A 15,674-nucleotide genomic window follows, 5' to 3' on the forward strand; every position below is an offset into this window, starting at 1 on the left:
TGAGTGATAATTATGGGGATGCATACAGTGGTGTCAATGGACAATTATGTGTAACTCAGTTGAATATATGCAAATCCATATTTGCAGATAATAATCAGTCAGATCTTATAACATATATGTGGAGACTATGAGGAAGCCGGATGTATACAAAGCTAATTTCACTAATCCAATCTTCAGTAGGAACTGTATGTGGAAATATGGAAAGTCCTTTGAAGAAACAGAAATCCAATTATCTTCTTCAGGGTACGGGGCAAGGAGAGGCAGAAATGTAAAGGGACTCAATGTTTCTGTGAACAGATCATGAAAGACTAAAGCACAAGGATTGTAAGCAGTTAACATGGCGAGCAGAACATAGGCCTTTCTCAAAGGGGTTGGTTGTGCATCCATCATGCAGAGCTTTGGCAGGGCTATCTATACAGCTGTGGGCAAGGAGCCTAATGGGAGAAAGCAAAACCAATGATAAATTAGGGGAACCACAAAGTGGAAAGTGATGTAAAATCTGAGTAGGAGGGCGAGAAAAGCGTTAATGCTTCAGGCTACAAACTTTTCATTGGTACTGGGAAAAAGTTAGAAAGAAAACAGGTCTTAAGATAAAGGAATGGTGGGGCAGGGAGAATAAAAGAGAAGGTCTGTGACAGGGTAATGGTGTTTAAATGACAAGAGCGAGTCGATAGCGCGGGGTGAAAGGGGTTATTAGATGTGGCCATGGAAGCAAATTTTGGGAACTGACTGATCAAAGATAACAAAAGAGAAACTGAAAACCAAGGAAGTGCCAGAAAATATAAAATAAATGCACTAGCACAAGAGGTCAGCAGTGAACAAACCTTGCATTTATTCAAGGTTGCTTCCCGTGGAGCACATACCAATATCCCAATACTGTTCACTTTAAAGTAGAGAACATATTCCTACATGCTGTATAGTGCAGAAGTTTTAACAGTTCAAATTGACTCAATGGCAAGTTGAGGTGCTGATGTTGTTGAGACTGGGCCCACCTAAATATTAAGTAAGAGTCTCCAAAGAATCAATTCCCCCTGAAATGTGACAAACAATAATTAAGAACACTAAGTGAATATTTCACTGACTTGTCCAAAAAATCAATTCAATTGTAGAAATGGGATCATACTTTTGATTGACAGAGACTTAAATTTCAGTATAATCTCACACAGAGAAATCTCTTAATGTTGTCCACAATGAGGACTGAGTGTAATTTTGCTATTCACTCCATCTTTTAGGCAGAAGAATTCCAAAATGCAGTATTCCAGCATATAATCCATTTCTTTATGATCTACTTGAGAATTGGTTCAAGCTTTGCAACTGCTCTGCATAACTAATGTCTTGCCAACATCTGTTAACTTCACTAAGCATAAAGCAATGGTCTATCAAATGGCAGAAATTATTCCTGAGAGACAAATTATGCAGTTTTTAATCACCCTTTTTCATGGTAGACAAAGACAGGAAAAAGGAAAAGGATCAAATTAAGTTTGCCATTTTATTCTATGACCTGTTGAAAGTGTTAGTGACTCAAAAGTTCTCAGATTTCTTGGGCACCCCTGGAGCAACAGAAAATCCATGAACAAAAAAAAAGTCAACAAGGCAATTTTCCCCTGCTTGAGGATCTGCAGTGAATTTTGGATACCTGTACCCATTTATTACAAGATCACATTGTCTGCACTGTAATGTATGCAAATGAAATTTGGGGAAGTCTGTCATGAGGCACTTCAATTTGAAGTTATTTCTGAAAGATACTGAGAAATAATAAGTATTATTTTACCTCCAGAGTTGGCGGAGTACAAAGTGATTCAGAGGGATTGGGTGAGGCAAGGGTTAGTGCGGCTCATGAGAGAAGAGGAGAGGCCGAACATTTCTCAAGGATTGATGATGGGAATGTGGAAGGGCTATGATGGGATTGTTCACTGTTAGAGGAAAGCTCAATAATCCAATTAGTTTTGAACTGTTCTTTTCCTCTACAGAGGCACAAGGTGGCAGAGCTTCCTTCAGCACAGAAAACTCAATTCCTCTGTGCAGTTACTCCAGAGTACTAAATGAAAAATGAAAAAAAAAACTTTCATAAATAACTATGGAAAAGAATTTAGATCTAACATTCCCAGAAACTGAATGGATCCTCTTGTGAACATGTAAAGCCTTGTATTGTGCAAGATGCAGATGCATAACATATACAGAGAATACAAAACATATTTCAAAGTTGTCTCACCAAGGTGGTTTCACAATATTATTCACATATAAATGAAATCATATACTTTATATTAATATAAAGCACTTTGCTTCTAATATAAAAAGAAACATGCTCAATATTTTCTGTTTCAAAATTTCTGGCTTGAGACCAATAAATACAATTCTCAAATATGTTAGCACTGATACAGATATAGAGAAAGACAGCAGGATGTTGCAGTCATTTTTAAGTTGAAAGAATGTGCAGATTTAATGTTCAAAAAATGAAAATATTCTATAACCCTGCGATGTGTCTCCTGATAGGTAGACATTAAAACAAAAAAAACCCAGAAGAAACTAGACCACTAAACACCCAATGAGCAGAAAAAATTAAATTATACAAACAATGAATGCAAGCAAATGGTGTTCTGAACTGAAGTCCATAAAGACAGTTCTGTCCTTGGACCCTTAGCTCAGTGCAGAGCAGAGGAGCGAACTGAATTGGCCCAGTCACTGTCTCCAGTCCTGACATTCTGACCTTTTCAATCTGGTCCGGCATCTAAATCATCTTCCAAACATTGGGCTCAGTCGCTTTGATACGCTCTGGAGCCCCACTGCCTCAATTCAGCCTGTACCTGACTTTTCCAATCAATTGAAACTCAGGTCCTCCTCATTCTCAGCGACGGGCCCACTACTCCACTTCACCTCAGTTCTGCCACTGGAAATTGCCTCCAGGTCCAAAGGGAAGTTACAGACTATTGCTTGCAATGATTATTTGCCAGAAAAAGACAAATGAGTAAAGAATGTAGTTATTTTCCTTGTTTCATTGGCCACTTGCCAAAAGTTGCTGAGATTCCTCAAAGCCATCTTAAACCAATTACCATAATCCTGTTCATTTCTTTGCACAAGCAGCCATAAGTAAGCACGGCCGAGATGTAAAATGTCCATTTATGTTTTATATCTGCATGACAAAAGTAGAGTGGTACTGAAATTATTTGGATTTTCCCCTTCTAGGAACATAAATAGGATGCACCACAGCAGGAAATGATAGTGCAAGATTTAGAAGAGTTAAAATAATTTAAAAATGAGTTAAGCATTCCTTTAAAGTGGAGGGAAAATTATGGATTAATGGAACTACTTCCTCTGTCCCTCATTAAATTTGTCAGTAGCTTTTATTCTGTGCCTCAGTATCTTCCCAGAAGACATCTACTAGATTGAACATTCATTTCACATGTAGAAATCAAGGGTCTGTATTCTGTATTATATACTTTGTCAAAATTAAGACTTTAACAGCAGACATAACAGTCCCTGTGTTCACCACTCTCAAGCACAGGAGGCAGAATTACGGCAGAGCACCCGAAAATGAATAACCAGATTTAGCAACCACATCACAAAAATGGAATTTACTGTGAGAAAATACGAAACAAACCGCAATTAAAAAAAACAAAAACACTGAACTTTTCAAAGCAAATGTTTTAAGGCTATATATTGTATTGACAGGTTGTCTAAACAGAGTAAAGAATAACATAACCCACTGTATGCATGTGATACTTCATTGTATTCATGTTGGTCTAATCTTTTCCAGGTTAAAAGTTACCTCCAAAATTCTCCAAAAAGGCATTCAAAGTTCAAAATAAATGATAATAAAGTTGGTCTGGTCCTTGGGGTCTCTTCTCAGAAGAAGTGCAGGATTGTACCAGTATAAGAAAAAGTAGCTCAATGAAAGATTGTGATACTGAAAATCTGACCCCTCTAGTGATCCACCTCTTCCTCACATGTACCTAGTTCCTGCCTCTAACCCCATATCGAAGTAGGCAGACAAAGCTCGGAACATCCCAGGTGATGGCAGAAAAGCGAAATTAGGAAAAATCTTGGTCGAAGAAGTTTCCACAAAAGCAAAATATTGTAAAGTCCCGGAACCTAACACAAAAAGAGAAGACACTGCAAGCATTGTGCATGAAAGGCAGCATCCAGGGAGAGGGAAACAGAGGTCAATGGCAGATTCCTTTCCCCTGTGGATTAATCTATCTAAAGTTCAGTCCTGAATTTCCAACTAGAGGTTGAAAGTGAACAACCCCATAATGCAATAGTTCACTTGTTTCAGACCTTGCCTCAATCTACTATGCTGCAATACCATAAAAAATTCCCAAATCGCAAGTGGGGCCTCTTAAATATTCTGGTGTATTTCTCACAAACTATTGCATTGTTACTCCTTGCTTTGCACCCAACTGGTTTATTTTTAATAGACAAACAAATACCAGAAGTGTCTTTTTCTCATTTCATCACAGGGATACTGGAAGATAGCTGTTTATTTGCACTAAAAGACAAAAGTACCTTTCTTTTAAAAACACATGTTCTCTGCCATATCATAGAGTCAAACAGCAGGGAAACAAGCCTGTGGTCCAACTGGTCTTTGATAAACAAGATTCCCATTGAAGCTAGTCCCATTTGCTCACCTTAGGCTCATATCCCTCTATATCTTTCCTATCACTGTGACTCTTCAAGACCCTATTAAATGTTGTTAACGTACCTATCCCTATTTTTCCTTCATTCCCCAACCATAGCAAAAAGAGTGCACACATTCACCCAGTCTGTGACCCTCAGTTCAGTAAACCACTACTGGGTCATACTTCATTTTCCTGCACTCCAGTGAAGAGGTCCTAACCTGCTCAACCTATCTCCTCCACTCAGTCACAGTAACATCCCCTTCCTTCAGTATACTGACCAAAAGCTTCCACCCCAAAATAGACTGCGTATGGCTGGACAGTTCCATCCCAAACACTGTCAAAATCTATCCTATAGAGAAGCATTGGTCAATAATATCAGCAATGCTCCACATCCTGTGACAGAATACACAGAGTAATGTCAGTATCCTTTCTGTGACCATAATCTCAGCATCAGGACTTTGATCACACCGAAGCCTCCTCTGTCAGCAGGCTATTTCATCTGTATAGTCTGGAACATTGGGACTGCTCAGGCCATTGTATACAAGACATTGTGTTCTTGATGCACCATCAATAACTCACTCTGAGACGTAAGGCGAGATATCGGCTTTTATTGACTGGAAGAAGGAACAAGCAGTGAGTGACCACCATACTACACCCTGGAGACTGAGAGGCTGGGCTCAGGCCTCGACCGCCTTTATACAGGGGTCTGTGGGAGGAGCCACAGGAGCAGTCAGCAGGGGGCGTGTCCAGACAGGTATATGTAGTTCACCACATTCACCCCCCCCCTTGTTTTAAAAGAGTCCCCATGTGGCAAAGCTTCTTACAGGTTAAGTCTATCAGGTGGTCGAATCTAACGCAGCGATCTAAGTAGCTCCGGCTGTGATTGCACAGGTGCTGGTGGTGCTTGCACCGGATACGGAGGTTGTGCTGGTTCCGGCCTAACTGGAGGTGTCAGCCCACTAGGCGTCAGTGATCCCTCACGCATATGCGAGGCACCTGGTATATACGTGTACGAAACGCCCGGTATATGAGTGTCGTGAGGAGTCTGTGTAGGGCCTGGTGTGCGCGGTGTTCTGCACTGAGAATACAGCGTTTATGCTATCAACTCCATGTCTGCAGTTCTTAATTTTCTTCCGGTTTCTGTCCAAAATAATCTTTTCTAATTTTTGCAAGAATCATGTGCCATACCCTAATGCTGAAGTTGGTTTATTCTGAATGCTCGTTGTAAAAGAAAAATCCATTTGTAGTAATAGCCCAGCAAATTGCACAGTTATGGCAAATTCATGGCAAACACTGTCAATGAATTTTAAAATGACCCAGAAATTTGTGACAAAGGATGAATTTGCAGGAGGTCAGAGTCACCACAAATGGCTGGAGCAGTGCAGTGTTTTGCCATAAGCCTTGGGAGAAGCAAAGCATGTGGACATCTACGTCCCCAAAGCAGTCGTGAAACTGCTGGACTACCAAGCACTGATTTTGCTTAAGCCATCTGGAAGTGACAGCAGATATTCACCATAAGTTATGAATTTCCAAACATGAGCACATGAGTTTTGACCTGCTAAACACCTCAGAAACCAAGAAGGAGAAAGTGTCATTATATATTTAGGACTTTGTTTTCAAATGTTTATTCTCATTATATTCATTTTGATCTCTTGTTCCTCTTTTAAACTTATTTCCTTATGTTTCAATCTATATTTAATTTTACTGCAATTGATCACAATTTCCCTCTCTTTTTCACTTAATTTCTGATAAAGATCAGGAACAGTTATTACCCATGCTTCTAAACCAGAGGGGATAAATTCAATCAACTTAATTTGCCCCAACACTAAACTGCTCCCATAATCGATGGACTCACTTTCAAAGACTCATCATCTCAAGTTCTTGATATTCATTGCTTATTTATTTATTAATAATAATTATTATTTCTTTTGCTTTCCTTTTTTCTTTTAGTATTTGCACAGTTTGTTCTCTTTTGCACACTGGTTGTCTGTTCTGTTGGTGTGGTCTTTCATTGATTTTGTTCCATTATGGTTATCGGATTTATTGAGTATGCCTGCAAGACAATGGATCTCAGGGTTGCATATAGTGACATGGAAGTACTTTGATAACAAATTTACTTTGATAACACTGGAAGTCATTATTTGACTAAGCTATCTGAGATGGACCAAAATCACTACTCTTTCAAAGCAGCCCAGCCATTTAATTTTAATGGTACAAATGGTCCAATATTATTGGTGGATAACTATTGTTATCACCGATATTTGTACTAGAAATGCAGCATTCAAAAATGTAACTCGATTCAATTTAAAAATTACTCTTGAATGTTTCACACAATTTCAATGTGTGATCAGGGTTCCTGGCCATTTAATCAGATACTGCCCAATGATAAGGCTGCAATTTGAAAATAACTTTGCAGTGCATTTCTTGCAGTCTTTAGACTTTTGATTCTTGTAGCTTAAAGACACAACTTACAAAAACTTACAAGTTGCAAGTAATTTACTTTGTGTTAAAAAGAAATGTTGCCAAGAAATTCATCTTTCTTTGGAAGTGTTAAATGTGCTCAAAGGTCACATCAGCACATTGTGCTGTGAATCTAAAATATACTTCACTGACATCAACAGAGTAAATTTCAGAATCAATGCAATGGCACTTCTACATTTTATGTTTAGCATTACCGTCAAAGGATGAATTGTTCGTCTCTTGTCTGGCATGATAGCTGAATAATAAGCACTGTTTCTTGCATGAACGTTGGACCAAGATCATTTAGTAAGTCCTAAATAAAAATAAAATCTAAGATTTGTAACAAATGTATTCCTCGAGATTTCTCATTGCCCCTAATTCCTATGCCAACCACGATAAAGCTATATTTAAACTCTGTCAATCAAAATCTGATATTGACTTGCCAAAGGTAATACTGCAAATGTGATTGTAAAAGCTTGGTTACTGAAGATGACATTATTATGCACTTTAAGAGGATATATTAGATTTAAGATTAGCTTTATTTGTCACATGTACAGGTGAATGTATATGTCATGTGTATTTTATGCATATCAAAACATACAGTGAAATGGGTCATTCTGCAGCAATATGAGGATCGTGCTGAGCAACTCACAAAAGTTGTCACACTTCCAGCACCAACATGGTCTGCCAAGAACCCACTAACCCTAACTGTATGCTTGTGGAATGTGGGAGGAAGCCAGAGCACCAGGAGGAAACCTACGCTGTAATGTGAGGAATGTACAGGCAGCTGCAGGAATTGAACCTTCTCTGGTGATCATCCATCACTGCAAAGCGAAGCTCTAACCGCTATGCTACCGTGCCACTCTAAAAAGTAAATAAATGTAAATGCACCATTAGCCACAAAATTGACAATTACAATAATATTGTGATAAACACTCAATGTTAAGCAGCAGCTTATTTATGCAGCATGTTCTCACTTTTTATTTCTTTATGACTTGGCAAGTTGTCATTTGGCTTATTGGGATCCATGGCTGTTCTTCAAGCTTTCCCATCAATCTCAATTCCCTACTTATTTCCCTCACTCACATGTGCATAACCACACTCCGTTTTTTTTCTTTCTATCCACCTGCACCCACAGCGTTGTTGCAGGAAGGCAGCATTCATCATCACAGGCCACCACCACCAGGTCATGCTCCCTTCTCACTGCTGCCATCAGGGTGAAGGCACAGGAGCCTCAAGGTGCACACCACCAGGCTCAGAAACAGCTATCATGCCTCAGTCATTAGGCTCTTGAACCAAAGGGGATAACTGCACTCAACTTCACTTGCCCTATTATCCAAATTTTGCCCCAACCAACTGACTCACTTTCAAAGACTCTTCATCTCATGTTCTCAATATTTATTGTTTATTTATTTATATTATTGCTTCTTTTTGCATTTGCTCAGTTTGTTGTCTTCTGCACCCTGGTTGAACATCCTAGTTGGGCTGTCTTTCATTGATCCTGTTATAGTTGTTATTCAATAGATTTCTTGAGTACGTCCACAAGAAAATGAATCTCAGGGTTGTATAAGGTGACATAGATGTACATTGAACTTTGGAGGCCTATTTCCACACTGTATCACTGTGCAGGCAGACCCAGGGTTATAACAGGGCTTGGTTCCTGAGGTTATTTTTGCAACCTTAATTTTTCATGCCGGAAACAAACAAATGCAGAGTGTGAAAGAGGATGCAATGGGAAAGCAAGCAGGCATGAACTCAGTGCGTCAGCTCAGCGATCCCAGCTCTTCTGCGCTCTTCCCTCCAGGGAAGGTGAGGAGAGAAGGCACACAGAGTTACCCCACTTCCACTAGGCAGAGGATGCCTACAGATCTATAGCTAGCTAGCAAATCCACCCCTCAGCCATCCAACCGGTCTCCTAAATGCTCTGTTGTTTGTACAGGTTGTCCATAGTTTGGGTGTTTGTAGCCGGGGGAGGACCAAAACTGTGCTGCCATCTCATTGTGCTTTCAAACACAAAGATGCAGGATATCCAAAGAAACAGATGTAGAATACATGCAGGGTTTTAATGAATTCAGTGACACCCTATGTAGCAGCTCAATGGACAGTAGATCATGATAAATGAACTACAGACTGCTTTTACCTCACCAACTGCAAAACTTTTTTTTAAAGAATATCCATAAAATATAAGTGTAGATATAAAAAATAAAGTTATTCTGTCACTTTACACCACACTTGTGACTTGATAATCTTCAGAATCAGAATCGGGTTTATTATCACCAGCCTGTGTCGTGAAATGTGTTAACTTTGCAGCAGCAGGTCAATACAATCCACAATATAGAAGAAAAAATAAAATAATAATAATAAATAAGTAAATCAATTACAGTATACATATATTGAATAGAATAAAAATCATGCAAAAAACAGAAATAATATGTTTTAAAAAAGTGAAGTCATTTGATTGAACCCTTGAACACTATGATTTAGTATGTAACCTCACTAGTGTGAATTTCATGTGTAGAAAAGACTTCTGTGCCTATTAATCAAGATAGTTAGGGGGTCAGACATCAGATTAACTGGCTAAACAGCATCTTCTTGTCATTGAATAGGCTGACAGTGAGAAGCAACAGTTCAAAACAAGCATGTCAGTTTTGACAAGCATTAAAAAAGGTTCACAATTGGGGTATGAGATTGTTAATACTTGTCAAACAGCCAAATATCAATCACTAATTAATCTGTGTTTGCTGTTTATTCAATATCAGGCTTAAGTTAATATCATCTCCACTACTTTCATAATGCTATAGTGTGCTAAGGTCATTAGTGGGCTCTTTACTGATACATTAACCATCAGGCTAAGCCTTGCTTGGCATATGTTTTTGACTGAAGGCTTGCTGGCTTGCGATTCAGCTCTGTAGGAAGCACCAAAAATAAACTTGTTCACACGATAAACACTTGTCAGCTTATTACAACACGAGTCCTGTCAGCATCAAAACTAATTCACTGTTGCAGACATCCAGTGAAGGGTTGAGAGAAGATGAATCCCAGGCAGCTGACTGAAGTTGAATTGCATGCGTCATCTTGGTTGACTGGAAGGAGACATTTATCAATGCAAAAGCAATATCCTGCTCAGTTTTCAGTTTTTCATTTTTGATAAGTGGTGCTTCTAAAAGTACTAAGCTTCCAAGAGTCTAAGATTTCCCCAAGGACTGTTGCTTAACACTGGGCTATATTTCTATTTGATACTGGATGCAAATATTCCCCCTCCGCCATTATATTTCTGAACGGAAAATGAAACCATGAACACTACCTCAATATTTTTATGTGTGTATATAATACACACACACACACACACACACACACACACACACACACATACATAGCACCTATAAAAAGTTTGACATTTTTGACACTGATCAACAGAAAAGGCTTTTTGATGTTAAAATGAAAACAAATTTTACAAACTGGTCTAAATATATTACAATTATTAAACACAAAATAGTTGATTACATAATTACTCAACCCTTTCAAGTCAGTATTTAGTAGATGCACCTTTGGCAGCAATTACAGTCTCTAACAGCTGTGCACATCTGAACACTGCAATTTTTCTCCATTCTTCTGTATAAAACTGCTCAAGCTCTGCCAGATTGCATGGGGATCGTGAGTGAACAGCCCTTTTCAAGTCCAGCCACAAATTCTCAATTGGATTGAGGTCTGCACTCTGACTTGGCCACTCCAGGACATTAGCTTTGTTGTTTTTTAAGCCATTCCTGTGTAGCTTTGGCTTTATGCTTCAGGTCATTGTCTTGCTGACAAACAAACCTCCCACGTTGTGCTTCTCTTGCAGACTGCATCAGGTTTTCCTCCAGGATTTCTCTGTATTTTGCTGCATTCATTTTATCCACTGCCTTCTCAAGCCTTTCAGGGCCTGCTGCAGTGAAGCATCCCCACCATGGGGATAATGTGTTTTTGATGATGAGCGGTGTTTGGCTTAGACCAAACATAGTGTTCAGTTTGATGGCTAAAAAGCTCAATTTTAGTTTCATCAGACCATAGAACCTTCTTCCAGCTGACTTCAAAGTCTCCCACATGCCTTCTTTAGCTGAGATTTCATGTGTTTTTTTTTTCAACAGTGACTTTCCCTTTGCCACGGTCTCATAATGCTGCAACTGGTGAAGCACACAGGAAATAGTTGTCGTATGCGCAGTCTCTCCCATCTCAGCTGCTGAAGCTTGTAAAACTTCCAGAGTTGTCATGCGTCACCTGGTTGCCTCCCTCACTAGTCCCCTTCTTGCACAATCATTCAGTTTTTGAGGACAGCCTGCTCTAGGCAGATTTAGAGCTGTGCAATATTCTTCCCATTTCTTGATGATTGGCTTAACTGTACTTTAAGGGATATTTAGTGACTTGGAGTCCTGACTTGTGCTTTTCAATAACCTTTTTATAGAGTTGCTTGCAGTATTCTTTTGTCTTCACGGTGTAGTTTTTGCCAGGATACTGACTCACCAGCAGTTGGACATTATAGATACAGGTATATTTTTACCACAATGAATTGAAACACCTTAACTGCACACAGGTGATCTCCATTTAACTAATTATGTGACTTCTAAAACCAATCGACTGCACCAGAGATGATTTGGTGTGTCGGATTAAAGCGAGTGAATACTTAAGTAATGGATTATTTTGTGTTTTATATTTGTAATTAATTTAGATCACTTGGTAGAGATCTGTTTACACTTTGACATGAAAATGTTTTTTTTCTGTTGATCAGTGTCAAAAGCCAAATTAAATTTACTGTGATACAATGTTGTAAAACAATAAAACTTGAACATCTCCAAGGGAAGAGGTGAATACATTTTATAGGCACCGTATATCTGTACCAGTGTGCACTGGCATCTGCACCTTGACTCTGGAACAAGAGGTCCCTGGTTCAAATCCATCTGGTCCTTGCACACTTTTCATCCATGCTGGGTTGAATATCAAGCCTTGCATGACAAACAAATGCTAAAGTAAAGGGAAAGTTGCCACACAATGCGCACAGGGATGAACTCTACTTCTTTAAAAAAAATATTGTATATATTTTATTTCTTACTGTAATTTATAGTCTATTTTATGCATTGCACTGTACTGCTGCCATGAAACAATGAATTTCACAATGTACGTCTGTGATAATACAACTGATTCTGAAATAATCATGTCAAACCAGTCAGCAAGGAGAAATTTACCAGGGAATTTGCATGATGAAGTTCAGCATGTTGCTAAATGAAAAACAGAAAAGAGTAGCAGATCAGGCAGCATCGGTGGAAAGAGAGAACGTTCACTGCTCAGGATCAGCACTAGACAAAGTCCTGATGAAGAAGCCTGAACTTGCCTGAGCTCTGCTTCTTTTTCACCAACGGCGCCTGATCTGCTGCTGTTTCCAATGTTTTTCTCTTTTAACTTCTGATGGTGGACTTTGGGTAGTGGGGAGAGGAATTACTCACTGGAGGATTCCTAGCCTCCGAACTGCTCTGGTAGCCATGGTCTGTATATAACTACTCCAGTACAGTTTCTGATAGTGAAGGTATTCAGTGATGGTAATGCCTTGGAATATCAGTGGGTGATAGTTGGATTTTCTCTTGTTGGATATCATTATTGCTTGCTCTTCTATGGTGTGAAGGTCATTTGCAACCTATCAGCCTGGATTTGGGTATTGCCCTTAAAATGCTAACTCCTGCACCTAAATCTTTATTGCCTGCTTTACAGTGAATAGTTGTGAAAATTCAGCAACTTAAATTACATATAAAATCAAACCAAGGGAACGATTTGTGGGCAGAGCAAATTGAAATGTGAATTAAATTGACCAACAACATTGAAAATTTTTAATCTGAGGTGAATCTATTCAATGAACTTGGAGCTCAGCCACCAATTTGTGCAGTTAAGGGTATGTGTCTTGTGATTTACTTTGAAACCTGCCTGCTTATCGTAGCAACAAAAAAACCTACTAGAAGAACTCAGAGGGTCAAGAAACATCTGTGGGAAGAAAGGAAATATTGACGTTTAGATGGAAATACTGCATCACGACTTTCCTCCCATAGATGCTACTTGATCACTCAAATGCTGGAATTCCAGATTCCATCATATGCAGTCCCTTGTGTCTCTGCACTACTGCTCACTATGAAAATAACTCTCTTCTCAGCATCTATTCTGCCAATTCCCTCAGCATCTTCTCTTCAACACAACTGCTTCCCGTTCTCTACTCCCACTAATATAGATTAGCTTCCTCCGCCTTTCCTACAGACAACTGGTACAGCACCCAAAATGTTGAATTAAGTTATGCTATTTTAACTGTTAAAATTCCATTCAATTATCTGCTGGTATCTTTGTGCTTAAAGAGCATAAGAACTTGATCTCAATGTCAGCCCTTGACATTCTCAACAAAGTTATCTCCAGCACTTAAATGCCACCATCACGAAGAAAGCACAACAGTGCATCTACTTTCTTAGAAGTTTGCCTAGATTCACCATGTCATCTGAAAAACTGACAAACTTGTATAGTTGCACAGTGGGGAATATCCTGACTTGTTGCATCATGACCTGGTATGGGGACACCTATGCCCAGAAACAAAAAAAGATGATCTACAGAAAGTGGCGGATACAGCCCAGAGAACCACAGGCAAAGCCCTCACCACTATTGTGCATACTTACATGGAGCACTGCCAAAATAAAGCAGCACCTATCATCAAGGACTCCCAACATCCAGGCCAAACTCTCTTCTTGCTATTACCATCAGTCAGGAAGTAAAGGAGCCTTAGGTTCCACCACCAGGGTCAAGAACAGCTATTACACTACAATCATCTGACTCCTGAAACAGCACGGATAACTTCACTCACCTCAACTCTGAACTGATTCCACAAGCTACAAGCTAATTTTCAAGGAATCGCTAACTTATGTTCTCAGTATTATTTGTTTTTTTTTATTTGAACAAACTGTCTTCTTTTGCACATTGGCTCTTTGTCAGTTTTTGTTTTCATAAATTCTAATGTATTTCTTCATTTTCTTGTACAAATGTAAATATCTGCTAGAAAAAATTAATCCTAAGGTAGTATGTACAGTGACATATATATATATACACACACACACATATACTTCAATAATAAATTTACTTTGATTTTTATCTCCTAAAGACTCATAGTGTGTTTGTATTTCTGTACAAGCAAATTCAGTGACTTTATGCAAAAATTATGCCACTTTTAGTGGCACCAACACTTATGCATCCATCTAGTAAAGCTGTGATAGTTAGTGAGTACCTTTCATGCAGATACCAAGGCTAAAAGCAGGAAATAATTAACAAAAAATGTTCTTCCTGGCTGCCTGCCTTTGCAAGTCTCCTAATCAAAACCTGCACTGATGGTTACCGTCATTAAAATAGACCTCACTGTGACTAATGCCATGGTTCTGAGGAACACAAAATCTAACTCCATCCAAAGGGAGTTAACTGCCTGCAGTTTATCTCAATCAATACACTTGAAGCAGGTTCCGAGAGAAGTTTATATACATAAACAATTCTGCAAAAATAAATCAAGATTCATATTCAAATTGTTTTTGTATTTGGAACTGGTGATTACTGTGAAAAATACTTTAGTTGTCTATTTTCAAAATGAAGAGATAAATTTGCAGCCATGGTAACTTCATCTCTCTCATGCCTGTAGCAAATTGCAATATGTTTGATTGCCTATCAGTTGCTAGATTACTTTGTGTGGTGTACCTCATCATCTGCAGTGCACAGAGGTGTACTTTGCCAAGAAAAATTACACTGAAATGGTTGTTGGGAGACAGCAATCATTTACCCAGTTATCAGAGTGCTACAATCAGTTATAGTTAGCCTTTCTCCCCAGAGTCCCATGTATCAAAGGTACAGTGCAGAATCAATGAAGTGTTAATAAAATTGCAAAGGTTTGCAACATTTTAGTAATGACTTGTTCAGCAGACTTTTTCAAATTATTTTCTCATGGTATCAATAATGGGACTTCGAAGGATTTCAGAATTCTCACATTATTATTGACTTGATTATGCTGCAAGTGATAATTCTTACAATAATTTTTTTTACTTGGGTTCATTTGATGTGTTTCTACACAACTGAGTTACGAGCTGTTAGAGTAGCAATTACATTTCAACAAACGTGATGAAAATCAGCATTTTTTCCCTTTCTTCTGGAACTCACCCAAAGGAGGAAAGAAAAACTTGGGTCTTTAAAGTTATAGAATCATATACAGCACAGAAACAGACCCTTCACGACATTATAAAGTACAGGTGTGCTTTACAAATGTTCGCTTTACGCCACTTTGCTTTTACAAAGGACCTACATTAGTAACCTGTTTTCGCATTACAAGGAGGATTTTCGCTTTTACGAAAATTTTTCCCGTACAAATTAATGGTTCTTCATTTTACGCCATTTTGGTTTAAGAAAGGTTTCATAGGAACGCTCTACCTTTGTGATATTCCCTGTGTTGTGCGACTAACTTCCTCCACTATGGTAGCAAAACAGCTAGCACGATACTATTGCAACTTGGGGCGTTGAAGTTTGGAGTTGAATGCCGGCACTGTCTGTAAGCCCATGTCTTCC

The 15,674-nt window shown here is 38.8% G+C and overlaps 1 protein-coding gene across 7 annotated transcripts in view; it reads right to left on the reverse strand.

The window, feature by feature from the left end:
- The window catches only part of LOC132407564 (astrotactin-2-like), a 1,730,264-nt gene that overhangs the window by 801,115 nt on the left and 913,475 nt on the right, over positions 1-15,674 (reverse strand). Inside the window, exon 1 of one of the 7 annotated variants that reach the window (XM_059994290.1) lies at positions 2,805-4,407. The exons of the other annotated variants lie outside the window; for them this stretch is intronic. The gene's annotated coding sequence lies outside the window, so the exon portion shown is untranslated. Of the gene's footprint in view, positions 1-2,804; positions 4,408-15,674 lie in introns of those variants that run through there. 7 annotated transcript variants of the gene reach the window in all.

This window comes from Hypanus sabinus, chromosome 18 (genome assembly GCF_030144855.1).
Source record: "Hypanus sabinus isolate sHypSab1 chromosome 18, sHypSab1.hap1, whole genome shotgun sequence".
Lineage (NCBI taxonomy): Eukaryota > Metazoa > Chordata > Chondrichthyes > Myliobatiformes > Dasyatidae > Hypanus > Hypanus sabinus.